Below are 17,493 nucleotides of genomic sequence, written 5' to 3' on the forward strand. Positions count from 1 at the left end.
GCAACTAAACTGGATTATTTTTGTTCCTGCACTGATTATACTGGCAGCAGAGTCAGTGTGTTAGACATGACACTTGTAATTTTAAGTCATGCCAAGCTGCAGAATTCCATGTTGTGATAAGTACAGGGCATGGAATACTGATTTGTGGCATATCTATTGTGCTGTGACTAGTGATGCTGCAGGTGATGACATGTGAATGCTTCTTGCTGTCTATAGTAACATGACAAGTTATGTCCAAACCTGTGAGATAGCATTCTTAACATTATGACAAGCACAAGCACTTATTAATGAGTAAGAAAGAACAAACACTTACATTCATCACTTGTATGCTGCTACAAGGGGATGCCCAATATATGATGATTAACTGTAGTCCCCTAGGAATCATTTTCATTGCTAACTGCCCAGTAAAAAGAATCCCCACTGCAGAAAAGGGATTCTTGTATACCACCTTCCTGTTTTGTAACTGCTTAGCCAGAACTGTCCGTGTTCCTTACCCACAATGACTTCAAATATAGACTGAGAGAGTTCCCAGGACATCTGTACCAGTCGGTATACCAGTGTATTGTCTGTGTAAATGCTAGGTAGAACTACACGTGTTTGACAGTGAATATTGTTGATGGTCATATTTATTCCATTCTTGAACTATATTGTTGTTCTTTATCCTCTGTTAAGTTGTATTTGTGCTCCATTCCGTGCGTGGAGTTAGTATTTTCTCTTTTTGTCTTTTCTACCCCAGGCCTTTTTTAAAAATTGAGCATAATCACAACAACATTCAATGTAATGAGGAAAAAACTTGCAAGGAGGTTTCAATGACCAAAAAACTTAATACCTCACTCTCAGGGTTCTCTTGCTTGAAAATTATCACATGATCAACAACTTTACCCAGTTACATACCAGACTAGAAGATGGTAGATGAATATACAGACTGACTGCTAGTTCTCCAGACACCATGTGGATTCTTGCTGTTCTGAGGTACATTTTACATAGGTTCATAGGTGTGTACCAGGCTAATGGCCCTGGAGCCTTTGCAAGCGTAAGTGCCCTGGCATCGTGCTGCCTGACATTAGTTCCCAGTGCCTCTAGCAAGTAGAGCCACTGGAGTGATCCCCCGGGTGAACTTTCTATTACCCATCCAATCATCAAGATTTCTTTTGAAGAGGGACAGCGAGGTGCTCTTCTTGACATAATGAGGTTGTGGTCTCTGGAGCGTGTGGTGTGGAGGGATTGGGATTTCTTTAGATGTAGCATTTCTAACAGAGCTGGGTCAGACATGGCTTTGTAAGTCAAGCAGAGATTCCCTCTAAGGCGATATGAGACAGAGAATAGCTGGAATCTTTTGAGTCAGTCTGTTTAGGACATGTGTTTAATGCCTAGGGTCCTCTTCATGAGGTACTTCTTTGGCCACTCCAGCTGTTGCAGGTGTCTAGTGAGGTACATGCCAAATGGGGCATTATATTTGATGATTGGTCTAATGAGGGAAGAGTTGAGAGAGATGATGGCCTCTTTCTTCCTGGATGCAAAACCCTTGGCAATGAGATGTGCCTCATAGAAGGACTTTTTGACCACAGTGCAATGTGGTGGTCGAAGGAGAGGTTGCTCTCAACCTGCATGCCCAGATCTCTTATAATGCCTTCAGTGTTCAGTGGGTCCTATCGATGTGGTAATTAGTGGGAAATGAGTTTTTACCAAAGGGGATGACAATGCATTTTTTGGCATTAAGTTTAAGGCCGTGGCTTCTACACCAGTCATTGGTCTCAGTGAGGCCTTTCTGTAGGATGTCTGCATCACTTGGGGAGTTAATAATGCCTCCTAGCTTGCAGTCGTCTGTGAACTTGGTCAGCCAGAGTAACTTTGTGTTGCCTGGACTTCAGAGAAGTCAATGCCGAACAGTTGAGGACCCAGAACCGATCCCTGTGGGACTCCACTCGTGACGTCAGCAGTCTGACTTGTAGTCCGCTACTTTCACACTGTGTGTTCTGTGAGCCAATTTGCAACCCACCTAGTGATATAGGGGTTGATGTTTAGTTTGGTGAGTTTATCAATAATTCCGAAATGAGGAATGGTATCAGAGGCCTTGGCCAGATTGAGGTAAGCTGTATGCACTGCCTTACCTTCATCCACAGCCCTGGTGACTGACTCAAAGAAGTCAACCAGGTTGAATAGGCATGATCTCCCTTTCACAAAGCCAAATTGCATGGGGTCTAGAGTTTGATGATTTCCTATATCTTTGTTAATCAGATCCATGGTAGTGCGCTCCATAGCTTTACATATCAGACTCATCAGGCTAATGGGGCAATAATTTCCAGGGTCTGTAGTCGCTCCCCCTTTATGGAGAGGGATGACTGTAGCAGTGCACCATTCGGTAGGGACAAAGCCTGAGGTGAGGCTGTGACTGAACAGGGCACACAGATGTGGTGCCAGTTCGCTTTGTAGTTCATGTAGAACACAGCCATTATTATTATTAGCCATATTATCTGGTCCCATGGAAGCTGTATTCTTGGCTTTGGACAATGCAGCTTTAACCTGTGCTGCAGTAATGCTGGGTGCCTGGCATTCTTCCGGTATTGTGATTGGTCCTTTGGGGGGGTGGTAAAGTTGGCACTTAATCTGTCGGCCAGTATGCTGGCAATATCTGTTGGCTCAGTATGGGAGGTACCATTGTGCAGTAACTCAGGGCAAATCTGGGTATTGCCGTGGAGGTTCTTGATGTGACTATAGAAAGCTTTGTGATTACTTTTAGTGTCTGCCACAATTTTGCCTTCGTAGCTGACTTTGGAGAATTTGATGAGGGATCTCAACTTTTCGTTGAGACTAATAAGGGAGTTTTTCCAGTCTTAGGACTTCATCTTTTTCTGCAACAGCTTCTTCCTTCTGTTGTACGTTTATTAATGGCAGGGGACCCCCAGATTGGCTTCCTTTTTTTGGAGGAGAGCGTCTTGGTTCTGTTGGATATGGCTAGTTTCATGCATTTGTGTACATGTTTGTAGAGTGATTTGGTGTATGATTTGGCAGTCATGCAGCTATTTTTCATTGGCATGGGTGCTGTGAAGTTAGCCACCTCTGTTTTTAGAAGCCCAAAGTCAGCTTTGGAAAAGTTTTTCAAGGTGGTTACCTTTGCACTGAGGGTGTGGGTGAGATGTGGATTTCCATGGTGATTAGTTTATTGTCGGATCTGACCAGGGAGGGATTGACTATTGTAGAGCAATGGTCATTCATGTTAGTAATAACCAGGTCAAGGATGTTGCTTCCTCTAGTGGGGGTCAGAATGAGTTGGTCCAGAGCATTGGAACTGATGAATTCCAAGAAGCGTTGGGCCAGTGTATTGGTACTTGAGTAGTTTTCCCAGTTGATGGAGGGGTAGTTGAAGTCTCCTAGTATGAGAGTGTTGGGTTGGACCTTGATAGATTCCAGGGTGCTTAGGAACATGGAGTGAGAGTCTAGGGACATGGTTGGGGACCTATAGCAGGCTATGACCTAGATCGCTGTCTTACCCAATGTTAGTTGTACCTGAAGTATCTCAGATGTATTATGCTGAGCTACTAGTTTGGAGGTGTGCATATCCTTTATGAATATGGAGACACCACTGCCTTTGGAGCTTCGGTCCATGTTTTGGGGCCAAAAATTGTGGAATCAGTTATAGCGTGGTAAAGCAGGGGTGCTTTCTGCTGCTTTAAATCAGGTCTCCGTTACAGCACAAATGTTGATGTTCTCCATTTTGAGGAGTGCTACTAGCAAGTGCATCTTGAGATTTAGACTTCTAGTGTTGAGCAGCATGACCCTCCGATTGCATTTATTTATAGTTGTTACAGTGGTAATTTGGTCTTTGGAACACCCCCTAAAAAGGCCCTATAGGGATGACAAGAGCCTTAGCCAGCACCCGAAAACCCAAGGGTGACAGATGCAGGCCGTCTCTGCCAAAGCATCGAGGTCTGTCAATCATGTCATCCAAAGCAGATAGATACTGGATCCCCTTAGAATGACACCAGAAACTTAACCAATTGTTGAAGTCAATAATTTTCTGTTTGTACTGCAGTATCATTCTGAGGGCTAGGGTCATACCTGCCTGGGCCACATAATCCTAGAGCTCCACTATGTCTCTTTTCATGTAGTCTAGGGAGATGCATCTCAGGTCATTCACACCCACATGGACAATGACAGTCATACTTGTACTTGCTGTGGAGTGACCTGAGTGCGTGTGTTATGTGTCGTATTTTGGCACTGATAGACAGCTGACTGTTACCTTCTCCTTATTCAACCTAGTGAGTGGGACATCTGTGTGCCTCACTATTGCATCACCTGTGATTAGTGTATTGGGCAAGGTGTTTAGCCTTAGGAGCTTAGGTTGAGGGGCACACTTTGGAGGTGAGCTATGTGTCTTGTGGTTTGTGCTATGTTGTGGTGGTAGAGTGCATTTCTGTCTTGGAGGTCTCTGCTTTTTGGGTAAATTTCTGTTAAGACCCGCGATGAAGGTTGGTGTGTGGTTTGTGTTTTTATGCGAGAGATGTGATGGTGGGTCTTCTCGAGGGCTATGTGTTCCATGTAGAGTGGTGCAGGTGTTGATCTTCTCGTCTTGACCAACTAGTCTGGTTTTGGCTGGAGAGTGCATAGCTTCCAATTTGGTGATATAAGTGCATCTCTCACAAGTCTGAATGTTGGAAGGTAAGAGGAGAGGGTTGTCTGTGTACATGAGGCAGTTGCTGCACTACCTCAGAATGCCCAAGTGCACCAGGTTAATATGAGAAAGCACAGGGAACTGCACTTTAATCATGCCGGGGGGGGGGGTCGTAACTACTAAGTATTGGAGCTATTTCCGTGAAGAACTATTAGTGCTGATGGCACTTAGGTGTGTTACAATAATTGCTACAAAAACCTGGTGAAGTGCAAAGCAAGTAAGCTATTTGAAGTGCAAGAGAGAGAGAGAGAGAAAGAACTAGCAACATCTAAGGGAAAAACTGAAGAGGAGACTTTCTGGCACCTGTAATAGTTTACCTCAGCTCAGTGCCACTCCGCGGAGCTTGAACAAGAGCAAACCCATGCAAAAGCTGGCTTTTAAAACAGAAAGTTGAAAGGGATGGAAAAACTGCCCAAACGGCCAATAAACTACAATTTCTGGGCCAGAAACCACTCGTCTTATGGTAGATAGGCTATTTAGTGCTTACCACTCCACTAATAAGCTAACAGGATTTCCCCCAGCATAGAAAAGCTTGGAGGGGAGGACTCAGAAGTTTACAAACAATCCATTATGCAGAAAATCTGTATCTGGATTAGGTGGTAAATAAGCTTTGAACTTTTTTTTTTTTTTTTTTTTTTTTTTTTACAGAAAAGCAGCTAAAACAGCAGCAAAACGAATTAAAATGCAGTGCAAGCTTGCACACTTGAATGTGTAGCAATATTACAGCAAATACAGTTTAAATAAATGCAATTAAATTATAAAATGACTAAAAACAAGTGCAGGAAGCAGTAAGTTAGAAATAATCAAAATGGAATTTCCTTCCTGATGCTCTTGCAGTCTGCAGGACGCCAAAGCTGGATCTGCGGAGCTTAAACAAGCGCAAACCCATGCAAACTGGGGCTTTTAAACCAGAAAGTTGAAAGGGATAGAAAAATTGCCCAAACAGCCAATAAACTACCATTTCTGGGCCAGAAACCACTCCTCTTGTGGCAGATAGGCTACCTAGTGCTTACCACTCCACTGATAAGCTAGAAGGCTTCCCTCCAACACACAAAGGCTTTGGGGGCCTCAGAAGCTTACAAACAGTCCTGGATACAGCAAATCTGTATCTGGACTAGACTAGTTACAAGATAGTCACAGGAAAGGCGGGAGACAAACTTTGAACTTTTTTTTGTTTGTTTTTTTACAGAAAAGCAGCTAAAACAGCAGTAAAAACGATTCATATGCAGTGCAAGCTAGCATACTTGAGTGTGTAGCAATATTAAAGCAAATACAATTTAAATAAATGCAATTAAATTAAAAAATGACTAAAAACTAGTGCTGAAAGCAGTAAATTAGGAAAAAATCAAAATGGAGGCATTTAGAGCATCAGAAAACAATGCCAGCAAATATGCGGTGGTGGTGCTGCGGTAGCGTTGTCGCCTCACAGTAAGACGTTGTCCTGTTCGATTCTCAGCTAAAGCATCTTCTGTGTGGAGACATGCATGAATGGGTGTACCTTCACTGAAGGTTGTACGTCAGGGCTGGCAACTCGGCACATAAAAATCCACTGCCAATCATTAGCGGACCGGAGTTCCGCTGTGGCGACCCCTAACTGGGAAAAGCCAAAAGACACAAGTCAAGCAAAAATTAAGACAGTGCAGAACTCTGAACAGTTAAAAGGGCCAAAAATATACTTATTAGCCCTATATTTCCAGATTGTTTGAGAAGCATATGCACTCAGAACACAAGGGGATTCTAGCAATGGTATGTAGGACTTTATGGAGAGAAGGTTTTGTTAAGGGTTTGTCCACAAGAGTGTAGACCACAAGAACCTTCTTAAATGTAAAGTAACTCACCTGAAGCACAAGTGCTAAGACCAAAGCTTAAAATGCTTAGAATAACAGATACATTTAATTAGGCTACTAATAAGCAGTATTAAATGCAGCAGAATAGAAGCATTCAAACAGTTAAGAGCACACAGCAAAAATAAGGTAATAAAGTATGAAGAACACAATTACAATAAAAGCAGATGCATAAAGTGTACATTTTTTTAAAGTGGAGAGGGAGGAAACAGAAGTGTTCAAAGTCAAAGAAGCAAGGGGTTAGTCCTGTCCAAATAATCTCACTGCACTATGTTGAGTGAACAAATGAGAATGGACTGGGAGCAGTGACCAATATCAGATTTACAGCAGGGGCAGGCAAATCCAAAGCCACCAAGTTTAACACTACAAGAACACTTGGGGGGAGGAGAGAGGGAAACAAACTGTGCAGACAGAAACAATACAGCAAATATATAAATAATAAAACAAATGTATAAATACAGTACAGTGCAAACTGAGTTGCAAAAAGTGTACTTATCAGTTTGGAATATCAGATGGGAAAAGATTCCAACTCTGCTCACAGTCAGGAGAATTTAGCTCTCTGCGATATCAGCTCTGCACAAATTCACAGAAATGCAGTTTGTTTTAAAGATTTCATCCGATGCCCTGCACAAAATTCATGATTAAGGAAAGAAAGTCAGCGTTATCCTTCAATTTTACTCTTTCCTGAATGCTTTCTACATAGCATATTCGGAGGCACTAGGTACCAATCTGAAAAAGAAACAGTGCCCTCCAAAGCAGACAAGCAAGCAAACTGCACCCCCAAGCACAAGCCAGAAAACACATAATTCACCTCAGCAGTGTGCCTCACAGCAGCCCTTAAGGCAAAACACCATACCTAACACACTAGTAATAGGAGACTCTATAGTAAGGCACACGGATGTTCCACTCACCAGGCTGAACAAGGAGAAGGTTACTGTCAGCTGCCTGTCGGGTGCTCAGATCCGCCACATAACACAGGCACTTAGGTCACTCCAGAACAAGTACAAGTATGACGCTGTCATTGTACATGTTGGTGTGAATGATCTAAGATGTACCTCCCTGGACTACATGAAAAGAGACATTGAGGAGCTCTCTGATCATGTAGCCCAAGCTGGTATGACCCTGACCCTGAGTAGCATACTACCTTCACCTAGAATGATACCACAATACAAAGACAAAATGATCAATTTCAACAATTGGCTAAGCTTCTGGTGTCATTCTAAGGGGATTCAGTGTCTGTCTGCCTGGGATGACATGATAGACAAGTGCCAGAGATGGGTTGCACCTGTCACCCCTAGGTTTTCAAATACTGGCTAAGGCTCTAGCTGTCCCCATAATGCCTTTTTTAGGCAAGGCTCAAAGGACAAACCAACCACCGTAACCAGCACAGGTAACCAAAAACTAAGGGTAATGCTACTCAATGCCAGAAGTCTCAATCTCAAAATGCACACACGTGAGGCCTTCCTCAGCATGGAGAAAATCGATCTTTATGCAGTGACGGAACCCTGGTTCAAGGCTCAAGAGAACATCCCAGCACTGCCGGGTTACAATTCATATCATACCTTCCGGCCTCAGTTACCGGATCGCAGTACAAAGGGCGGAGATGTATCCATATTCATCAAGGATACCCATATCTCCAGTCTAGTAGCGCAGCATGATGCCCCAGAGATCATCCATGTGCAACAATCAGCAGGCAAAACTACATTTCAAGTCGTAGCCGGTTATAGATCGCCCACCATGTCCCAAGATGCTCACTCTGCATTCCTTGAGACATTGGAAAATATAAAGCTCCTACCCAACACCATAATCTTGGGTGATTTCAACTACCCTGGTATAGACTGGGTGAACTACTAATGTTCCAACTCCTATGCTCAGCGATTCATAGAATTTATAAATTCAAATGCCCTTGAACAACTAGTATGTTCCCCCACTAGAGGGGACAACATATTGGATTTAATCATCACAAATATGGGCGCCCATTGTACCACACCCATTATCACTCCCTCCTTGGTCAGATCCGACCACAAACTGATAGCCCTGGATATCCTCACCCCTCCACCTCCCCCAGTCAAAGAAACCATAGTCAAAAACCTTTCCAAAGCAAACTTCAAACTACTTGCATCTGAAGTGGAAAGCTTCACTATTCCCTTGCAGAAGGATAATGATATCCAGGATGTGGAATCCTACACCAAGGCACTCTATATGTATCTTCAGGATTGCATGGACCATGCTATCCCAAATAAAACCAAGACTCCTTCCTCAAGCAAGAAGAAACCAGCCTGGTGGACCCCGGCCACAAGCAAACTTTACAATAAAAGGAGGAGACTTATACAAAAAAAGGCCAAATCTCAAGTAGAAAATTCATCCCTGATCAGCATTAGTAAGAAATTAATGGCCCTCATCAAGTCAACTAAAGCTAATTTTGAAAAGAAAGTTGCCAAGGATAACCGTAAGGCCTTCTATGGCTACGTCAAAAACCTAAATGGCAACGCTCAGGTCTGTTGTGAGCTAGTACAAAATGGAACAAAATACACTGACCCTTCTGACATTGCCAACATCTTGGCTGACAGGTTCAGTGCAAATTTCTCCCCCCCCCCACCACCTACAGGGCCTATTACCATTCCAGGAGATTGTGTAAGTCCAACTATTACTGATACGTTGGTTAACAAGGCTCTATCTAAAGCTAAAAACACTGCCTCCATAGGACCAGATGGTGTCCCAGGCTGTGTCATACACGAGCTCCAAAAGGAATTAATCCCGCATCTTAATACCCTGTTCAGTCTCGGCCTCTCCACAGGATATGTGCCCATAGAACAGCACACGGCAATGGTGGTCCCGCTACACAAGGGTGGGGCCACAACTGACCCTGGGAACTACCGACCAATAAGCATGACCAGTCTGATCTGTAAGGCTGTGGAGCGAATCATTATGGAACTCTTAAATGGAGAGATTGGGATCCTCCAGTCGCTGGACCCCACACAGTTCGGCTTCGTCAAGGGCAGATCATGCCTCCTGAACCTGGTAGATTTCTTTGAGACAGTTACTCAGGCTATAGATAAGGGAAAGGAGGTACACACGGCTTACCTTGACCTTGTTAAAGCAGTTGACTCCATTCCCCATTCAGGTATTATTGATAAGCTCACCAGCCTGGGCATAAACCCTTACGTCACAAGATGGATCGCAAACTGGCTCTCAGACAGATCCCATAAAGTAAGAGTAGCAGGATCTGTGTCCAAATCTAGACCAGTAACGAGTGGTGTGCCTCAGGTCTCTGTCCTGGTGCCCCTCCTGTTTGGCATATACTTCTCAGAATTACAGGCAAGCACGGAAGGGCTGTGGCTTACTAAGTTTGCGGACGACTGCAAACTGGGTGCTATAATAGAGTCTCCGGCCGACATGGAGATCCCCCAGAAGGGCCTAAATGAGACTGATGCATGGTGTCAAAGCCATGGTCTCAAGCTAAATGCAAAAAATGCGTAGTAATCCCCTTTGGAAAAAACAGAGTACCTGCAAACTACAACATAGGAGGTAATCCCCTGAAATCTGAAGAAGAAATAAGGGATCTAGGGACCCAAGTAGATAGTCAGCTTTCCTTTGATAACCATGTTGCCAAAGTGTTTAGAACATCCTTCTATGTGACCCATCTGATCACGAAAGGGTTCGCATCAAGATCTAAGGATGTAATGGTGCCCCTCTATTCTTCCCTCATCAGACCCATTATTGAGTGCAATGTACCTGGCTAGACATCTCCAGCAGCTGAAGAGACCACAGAGGTACCTGACCAAGAGGATTACTGGCCGCAAACAGTTGCCCTATGCAGCACGATTGAAAAATCTAAGTCTGTTCTCTGTTGCATACCACTTTCTCAGAGGCGATCTCTGTCTAACGTACAGAGCCATATCCAACCCAGAATTGTTGAACATGCTCCATCTTAGCAAAACCAAATCTACTCGAGCTACACGCTCTAGGGATATAAACCTCAACACAACAATGAATAGAACATGCTGGAGGGATAGATTCCCTTCACAGAGACTTCCCTTACTATGAAACAGGGTCCCGATCTACATAAGACAGAGCCCCTCACTATCGCTCTTCAAGAGGAACCTTGATGAGTGGATGGGTAACAGAAAGTTCACACCAGGGGTCACACCAACAGCACTACTAGATAGGGGCCAAGGGTACTAGCTGCTAGTACAAGGGTCTAGGGAACTATTAAAGGGGCGGTGAATACCACACAACGTGGCTGGGCTAATATATGCCTTTGTATAAAATAACGGAATCAAGGTGGATCTCTGGGCAGCTGTTAGGCCCGCAGGAGCAATGGCTTTCTATATGCTATGAGGTGCAATTCACAGCTTTTTTTTCAATCATTTTATTCGGTTATGGCACAAACAAATCTGTGAATAAGAAGAGAAAGTCATTTTTTTTTTATTTCAACAAAGAAATAAGTTGGATCCAAGGCTTAATACTTAAAGCTGGCAAGCAATTCACAGTAAACTGAAAAATCAAATGCTTGTGAGGCTGCATAAATCATATCTTTCAAAAGTGTCTCCCTCAATACCCTGACTCCGCATCAGAGAAAGAAAAAATAAAAAAGATAATTACTTTGTGTATCCCATATGCTGTTAGAAAGATATAAAAGTAAAGACACAAACCACATTAGTCTGCAAGTTTACACCAGTCCTGTAAAGTCACATGGTGACTGTTCAAACTCAGAAGACAAGAGATTTCAATGCTTTCTACAGACAGATCCTACCCCCACCCATGAGTAATAGCTATGTCTGTGCTCTTCAACATTTTTGTAGTAAAACTGTTCTTTATTTTTAGAAAATAAATAACTAGCAGCGAGGCATCCCTACCAGAGCAGCAGTCTTGGTTGCTGCATAGTTTGTCTATGCGTAAGGCTAGTCATGGCTACAGAAAATATAGAAAATGTTATTTCTTTTAATGAAATGTATTGTGTTCTAATTAAAATAAATATCACCAATGTGGGAAGCCATGATTACAGCAATACATTTCCCTTTTTATGCAGTGCATGAATGTCTGTTGGAAGCAGGGTTGCCAGATTTCCAACCGGCCAGGTAGGGACAAAAAAAAAAAACACAAAAGGTCTTTCACGGCAAGTGAAGACCAAAAAAAAAAAAGTTCTTTAATGTGGAACAGTAGCACTAAGCATGGAGCTTCTCGTGTTTAATGCATTGCAATTCCACATTCAACACAAGTAGCTCTGTGTTTAGCCATTTTTGATTGGCTCGTATACCGGCATACGGGCCAATCAAAAATCGATAAACACGGAGCTTCTCGTGTTTAATCCGGAACATTGCAGTTTCACATTCAACAGAAGTTAAACACGGAGCTACTTCTGTTTAATGCAGAACACAAGAAGCTCCGTGTTTAGTGATTTTTGATTGGCCGTATGCCACGTATACAGGCCAATCAAAAAAAAAAACAAAAACAAAATAACAAAGCAGAGGCTGGCCGGGATTTAAACCGGCAGGGCGGGACTCAGGATCAGGCTGCTGATCTCGGGACAGTCCCGCCCAAATAGGGACGTCTGGCAACCCTGGTTGGAAGTCATGACTCATTTCCTCTCAAGTTTCAAAAAGCTAAATCTAATTCTCATCCTGATGCATGTGTAAAATCTTACCATAACCATAGATGACCTTCTCTTCCATATTCTTAACCTGAGGGATCTCCCGCCTGAAGGTTACCCGATTTTGGCCAGTATACAAAAGTCTTATACTACTGTAGTGTACGTGGGTTTGTCACATGTAGGCTGTTGTGGGACGTAGGCCATAAAAGTGATGTACACACGTAACATCCTCAAAACTAAGTGCTCTATGAGGAATGGCAGACTAAGGCTGTAGAAGGTCAATATATCCAAGTAGAATGACAGTCCAGGGGGGAGGGAGGGAGGGATAGAATACTGCAGCAGTGAAGAGAAAGACATCCATGGTTATGGTAAGATGTTACACAACTGTTCAATGTCTTTCTATTCACTTGCTGTAGTATTCTTTACCTGAGGGAGACTGCCAAAGTTGAAGAAAGGAGGGAAGAGGAAGGAGTAGAGGAGCTCTCAATGAAGCCATGTAAAATGGCTTTAGCAAAGCCAGCTCTGGAAATGCCATGCAGTTTGTAGTGCTTGGTAAAGGTATGGATAGAAAATCAGATGGCTGCTTCAAGGATGGTGTTGTTATCTAGGTCCTTGAAGAATGACTTAGAGGAAGCCACAGCCTTGGTAGAGTGGGCTGTCATTGGTGAAAGTAGACTCTTTCTATGGAGTGTGTAGCAAAGGCAAATAGTCTTTGAAATCCAAGAAGAAATAGGCTGCTTGGAAACAGGTAAACCCAGAGCCCTGGGATGAAAGTTCACAAATAGCTGATGAGATTTCCTGATAGCTTTAGTCTTGTCCAGATAAAACCTAAGTTGTATGTGTACATCTATAGAGTGTAGTACCTTCTCACTGTGGTTTTGTGGAGAAAGGAAGAAGGTAGATAACTGGATGGATTTGTTAAGGGATAAATTAACCACTTTTGGCATAAATTAAGGATTTTTTCTCAAGGATACCCTATCCTTATGAAATACCAAGAAGGGGGCACAGCCATAAGGGCTTGGAGCTCTGACACCCTTCTGATTGAGGTCAAGGCCACTAGTAAAATAGTTTTCCAAGAGCAATGTTTCATGGAGGCTGAGGATGCAGGCTCTAAAGGAGCCTGAGTCAGTTTTTCTATGACAAAGTTAAGGTCCCATGGAGGAGGAATAGGTTTCCTAGGAGACCTAATGTGACAGACACACTTAAGGAATTGTTTCACCACAATCTGGATGCTAGAGGGGGAGAAAGAGGTACACAGAAGTAGCTGATGTGTATGCTTTGACAGAGGTATAAGCCAAGCCAGTAGAGAGCAATTCACACAAGTAAGACAGAACCACTGGTATTCGGGCAGTCAAGTGGGTCTTGGTTCTTAGAGAGACACCATAGTAAACATATTTTCCACTTGGAAACATAAGATTTTCTTGTATTGGGTTTTCTGGCCTCCTGCAAAACCCTGAGCACGTCCTCTGAGAATAGGTGTCTGAAAAGGATTAGAGTCCTATCACCCACAGTGCCAGCTGTAGGGTTGAGACGTGTAGGTGTATTAGGGATCCTTTGTTCTGTGTGAGTAGGTCATTCTGTGGGGTAACTTGTGGTGATGGCCCTTGGCTAAATGTAGAACAGGGGGAACCAATGCTGTCTTGGCCAAAAGGGAGTCACCAATATGATTTTTGGTTGGTCTGGTCGAATCTTGAACAGGACCTTTGGTATTAGAGGAAGGGGAGGGAATGCATACAGAAACATCCCCTTCCAAGAGAAGGAGACGATGTCTGCTTTCCAAACCAGAGGACTTATGATTCTGGCACAAAATTTTGGAAGTTGTCTGTTCAGGGGTGAGGCAAATAAGTCTATTTGAGGAATACCCTATTGGTGGACTATATCCAGAAACACATCTCTGTGAAGCATCCATTCGTGGGACTGACTCGGGTATCTGCTTAAGGAGTCTGCCATGAGATTCCAGTTGGAGGGAATGTATACTGCCTGAATAGCCATTTGGTGTTAGGCCAGAAATTCCCATATCAGAAGAGCCAACTTTTTTGTTCACATACCAGAGGACTGTCATGTTCTCTGTAAACCGTTGTAGAGGATCTGAACAAAGGAGAGGTTGAAATGCTTGTATAGTTAGTAGCAATGCTCGCATTTCCCTATTTATGTGTTCTGATTTTTGAGAGGGGTTCCAAATTCCGTGAACTTTGAATTTACCCCAGGCCACTCCCACCCCAAGTCTGATGTATCTGTGTAGAGTTCTAGGACTGGGGTGAGAGGATGCAAGGGTAGACCTGGATTTAGGTCTATCTGATGTATCCACCAGAGTAGTTTCCTCTTTAGACAAGGGAGGAGGGGGACTTGATATTTTAGTGGGTAAGAATGCCATGTCCACACTGATTTGAGGGACCACTGGAAATTCGTCATGTGGAGTCTTGCCATTGTCATTATGGGGATGGTAGAAGCCATAAATCCCAGCACCCTGAGGAACTCCCTGGCAGTGATGTGAGTTAAAGGTAGAAGAGAGTGACAGACGGACTGAAGGTCCTGCACCTTCTGAGGTGGAAGTGACACACTCATAATGTATGTCTGCATTTGACAACCCAGGAAAATGTGGTCCTGTGTAGGAGTGAGGATTGACTTCCTGTAGTTGATGGTGAATCCCAGTTTCCCGAAGAGGGAGATGGCGGTCTCTAAGTTTTGGAGTAGAATGTTTGAGTTTGGGGCCTGTAAAAGCAGCTTGTCCAGGTATGGGAAGATCTAGATGCCTAAAAGTCTGCAGTGTGCAATCACTGGAGCCAGGCATTTTGTGAATACCCTTGTTGCAGTAGAAAAAATCAAAGGGCAAGGGAAGGAACTGAAAATGCCAGGAACCCACAGAAAAATATAATAATTCCCTAAACTTGGGATGAATGGGGATGTGAAAAAGAGCATCTTTTATAGCTAGAGAGGCCATGTATCCTTGTGGAAGTATAACGGGGAGTAATGTTTGGAGTGTTAACATTCTGAAGGTAGGAACCTTTAAGAAGGTGTTGAGATGAGATAAAGCCAGTATTTGTCTCTAGGGGCCATCGTTCCTGGGTAACAGGAACATTCTTACATAGAAGTCCTTTTCCCTTTGAGGATTGAGGGACCTTTTGAATGGAGCACTGTTAATGCTCCAAATGGAGTTTTAGGAAGAGGGGTAACTGTTCCCGAGGGGGCTAAGGGGTGCCCCTGAAAGTTGGGGTGGAGTGCCATACCATGAAATATCCCTTCTTGATTATGGAAAGAACCCAAGTGTCTTGAGTGACACTTTCCCAGAATCCGCGAGCATTGGACAGGAGAAAGGAAAGAGGGGAAAGTGGAGCATCTGCAGGGTAGTCCCAGACTCCTTGCTTTGTCAGGAACAGACTGCCTTTGTTGTGGATATGGCTGAGAACTCCTAGGTTTCTGTTGTTTCTTGCCTCCATTGCAAGACTTTCTGTAGGGGTGTTGAGACGGCTCTGGACGAAAACAGTCTTTAAAGGGAAATTCCTGTAAAACCTAGGCACAGGAGAAACCAGGATGTGTTCTTGAGTTCCTTGTTTTTTTTTGCTGTAGGGACTTAAATAAGGAGGCTGCTGCCTTACCAAATAAGGCTGAATTGTTTAGTGGTGCATCCATTAACTTAGATTTGAAGTCATCCTGGAGGGGCTGCAGCCTGAGCCAATAAAATCTTCTAAAGACTGACCCAGTAGCACCTTCCCTGGCACAAGCTTCCATAACATCATAGCTGCATTTAATGGAATATTTTGCTACCTGGGAAGAAGCTCCAAGGATAGATAGAGCCAAGGCTTTTCCATCTGAGTCTGGAAGATATGCAATGGCACTGGATGCCCAAGACAAAAGCTCTAAGGAGTACTTTGTCATATGTGTCTGGTAATTAATGGCCCTGAAAACCAAGGTGGCTGATGTGTAGGGCTTTTTACCCAGTCTCTCTAGGGTTCTACTGTCTTTGTCTGATAGAAAAAGATTAGAGGAAGGAAGCTTCCTAGGTTTGTCTGTAGCTGCAGAAATAACTGCTGGATCTTCAGCAGGGCACCTGAAGAGAAATTTGCAATCCTCAGGGACCTTGTACAAGCATTTTGGCTTCTTGGGGGCTGGAGCCTGGAAGTCAGAAGTTTGTGAAGCATTGTGAAAACCATCCAGAAATGCAGGATGCAGAGGAGGAACTGTGTAGGGGCCAGTGACATCAACTTGTAGAAGTTGATAACATTTTTTCTGGATTTTGGAAATTTGCAAAGTATCCCATTTGAAATGTTCTTCCATTTTCAGGAGAGTTTCTGTAGATCAGACCATGTGTATATACCTTTAAGAAGCATTTCCAGATGTAGCACATACATATAAATACTGAGCATGGGCAGGCCGTTTTGAGAGAAGAGCCAGACTGTTAACATGTATGAGTGTGGTAGTCAGTCTGTTTATAAGTTTGTTTAAGTTGCAAACACTCATTTCTGATGTGTTTGTGTGTAATAAAGCTGCTTGAACTGAACCTACAAATATTCATCTGTTTTATCCTGACCAGATGAGTGACACGGTGTTAGAACCAGGATTAAGAGAGCAACTCCTTCAAGCCATGAGGTGCAGAGTTGAAGGTGAAGGCAGATTAAGCAGGTTGAGCTGAGACAAACAAAAAAGGCTAGAAACGAACTTAAGGTAACAAAATAAAAAAAAAAAAAACTGCACAAGTTATTTATTTGGCAAAGAAAATGAAATGGAGCATTTGTAAGGCACAAAATACATTATTAATCAAACAAATAGCACAAAAAGTATTAGTGAAACGAATGGCACACAATGCATTATTAATTAAACAAAATGTTCAAAACCAGGATATTTGATAAAACTAGTAGAGATATTTATATGGGGCTCAGAATTACCTTTGGTTTGCATAACGAGCATGTTTAAAGTAAAACAAGCAAAAGAAAAGTATAACGTGAGGGCATAACGAGTACAGTAAAAGGGGAAAATAAGCTTAAACAGCAAGGCGACTGCATAGTTTTTAGTAAAAGACCGTGTTTTGGGCACAAACTACTATTTCGCATTAACCGAAGCCACTCGAAGCATAACTACAGTTGTTCAAAGTATCCGTGTGTGCAAAGCGTTTGCAGAGTGTGGGCTTTATTACAGTGAAATTATTTCAAAGAGTTTGCTGTGCGCAAAGTTCAGTTATATTGCAAAGTGCAGCCATTTCTAAAAGTTTCTTGTGCTGTGTACATTTATTCGCAGAGTGCTGCCATTTCAGAATGTTAGAGTTATTTCGCAAAGTACAGCCATTTTGAAGAGTTTCTGTGCTGTGTACAGTTTACTTGCAAAGTTCATTCATCTCAAAGTGCGTCTTACTCTGAGCTTTTTCTGCTATGTACAGTTTATTCAGAATG

The 17,493-nt window shown here is 43.1% G+C and overlaps 1 protein-coding gene across 3 annotated transcripts in view; it reads left to right on the forward strand.

Annotated features, from left to right (window-relative positions):
- INPP5A (inositol polyphosphate-5-phosphatase A) overlaps positions 1-17,493 on the forward strand; it is a 3,411,481-nt gene that overhangs the window by 346,938 nt on the left and 3,047,050 nt on the right. The window lies entirely within an intron of this gene.

The sequence above is a fragment of the Protopterus annectens genome, chromosome 14.part0 (genome assembly GCF_019279795.1).
Source record: "Protopterus annectens isolate FY-2018-M chromosome 14.part0, PAN1.0, whole genome shotgun sequence".
In the NCBI taxonomy this organism is placed as follows: Eukaryota; Metazoa; Chordata; order Ceratodontiformes; family Protopteridae; genus Protopterus; species Protopterus annectens.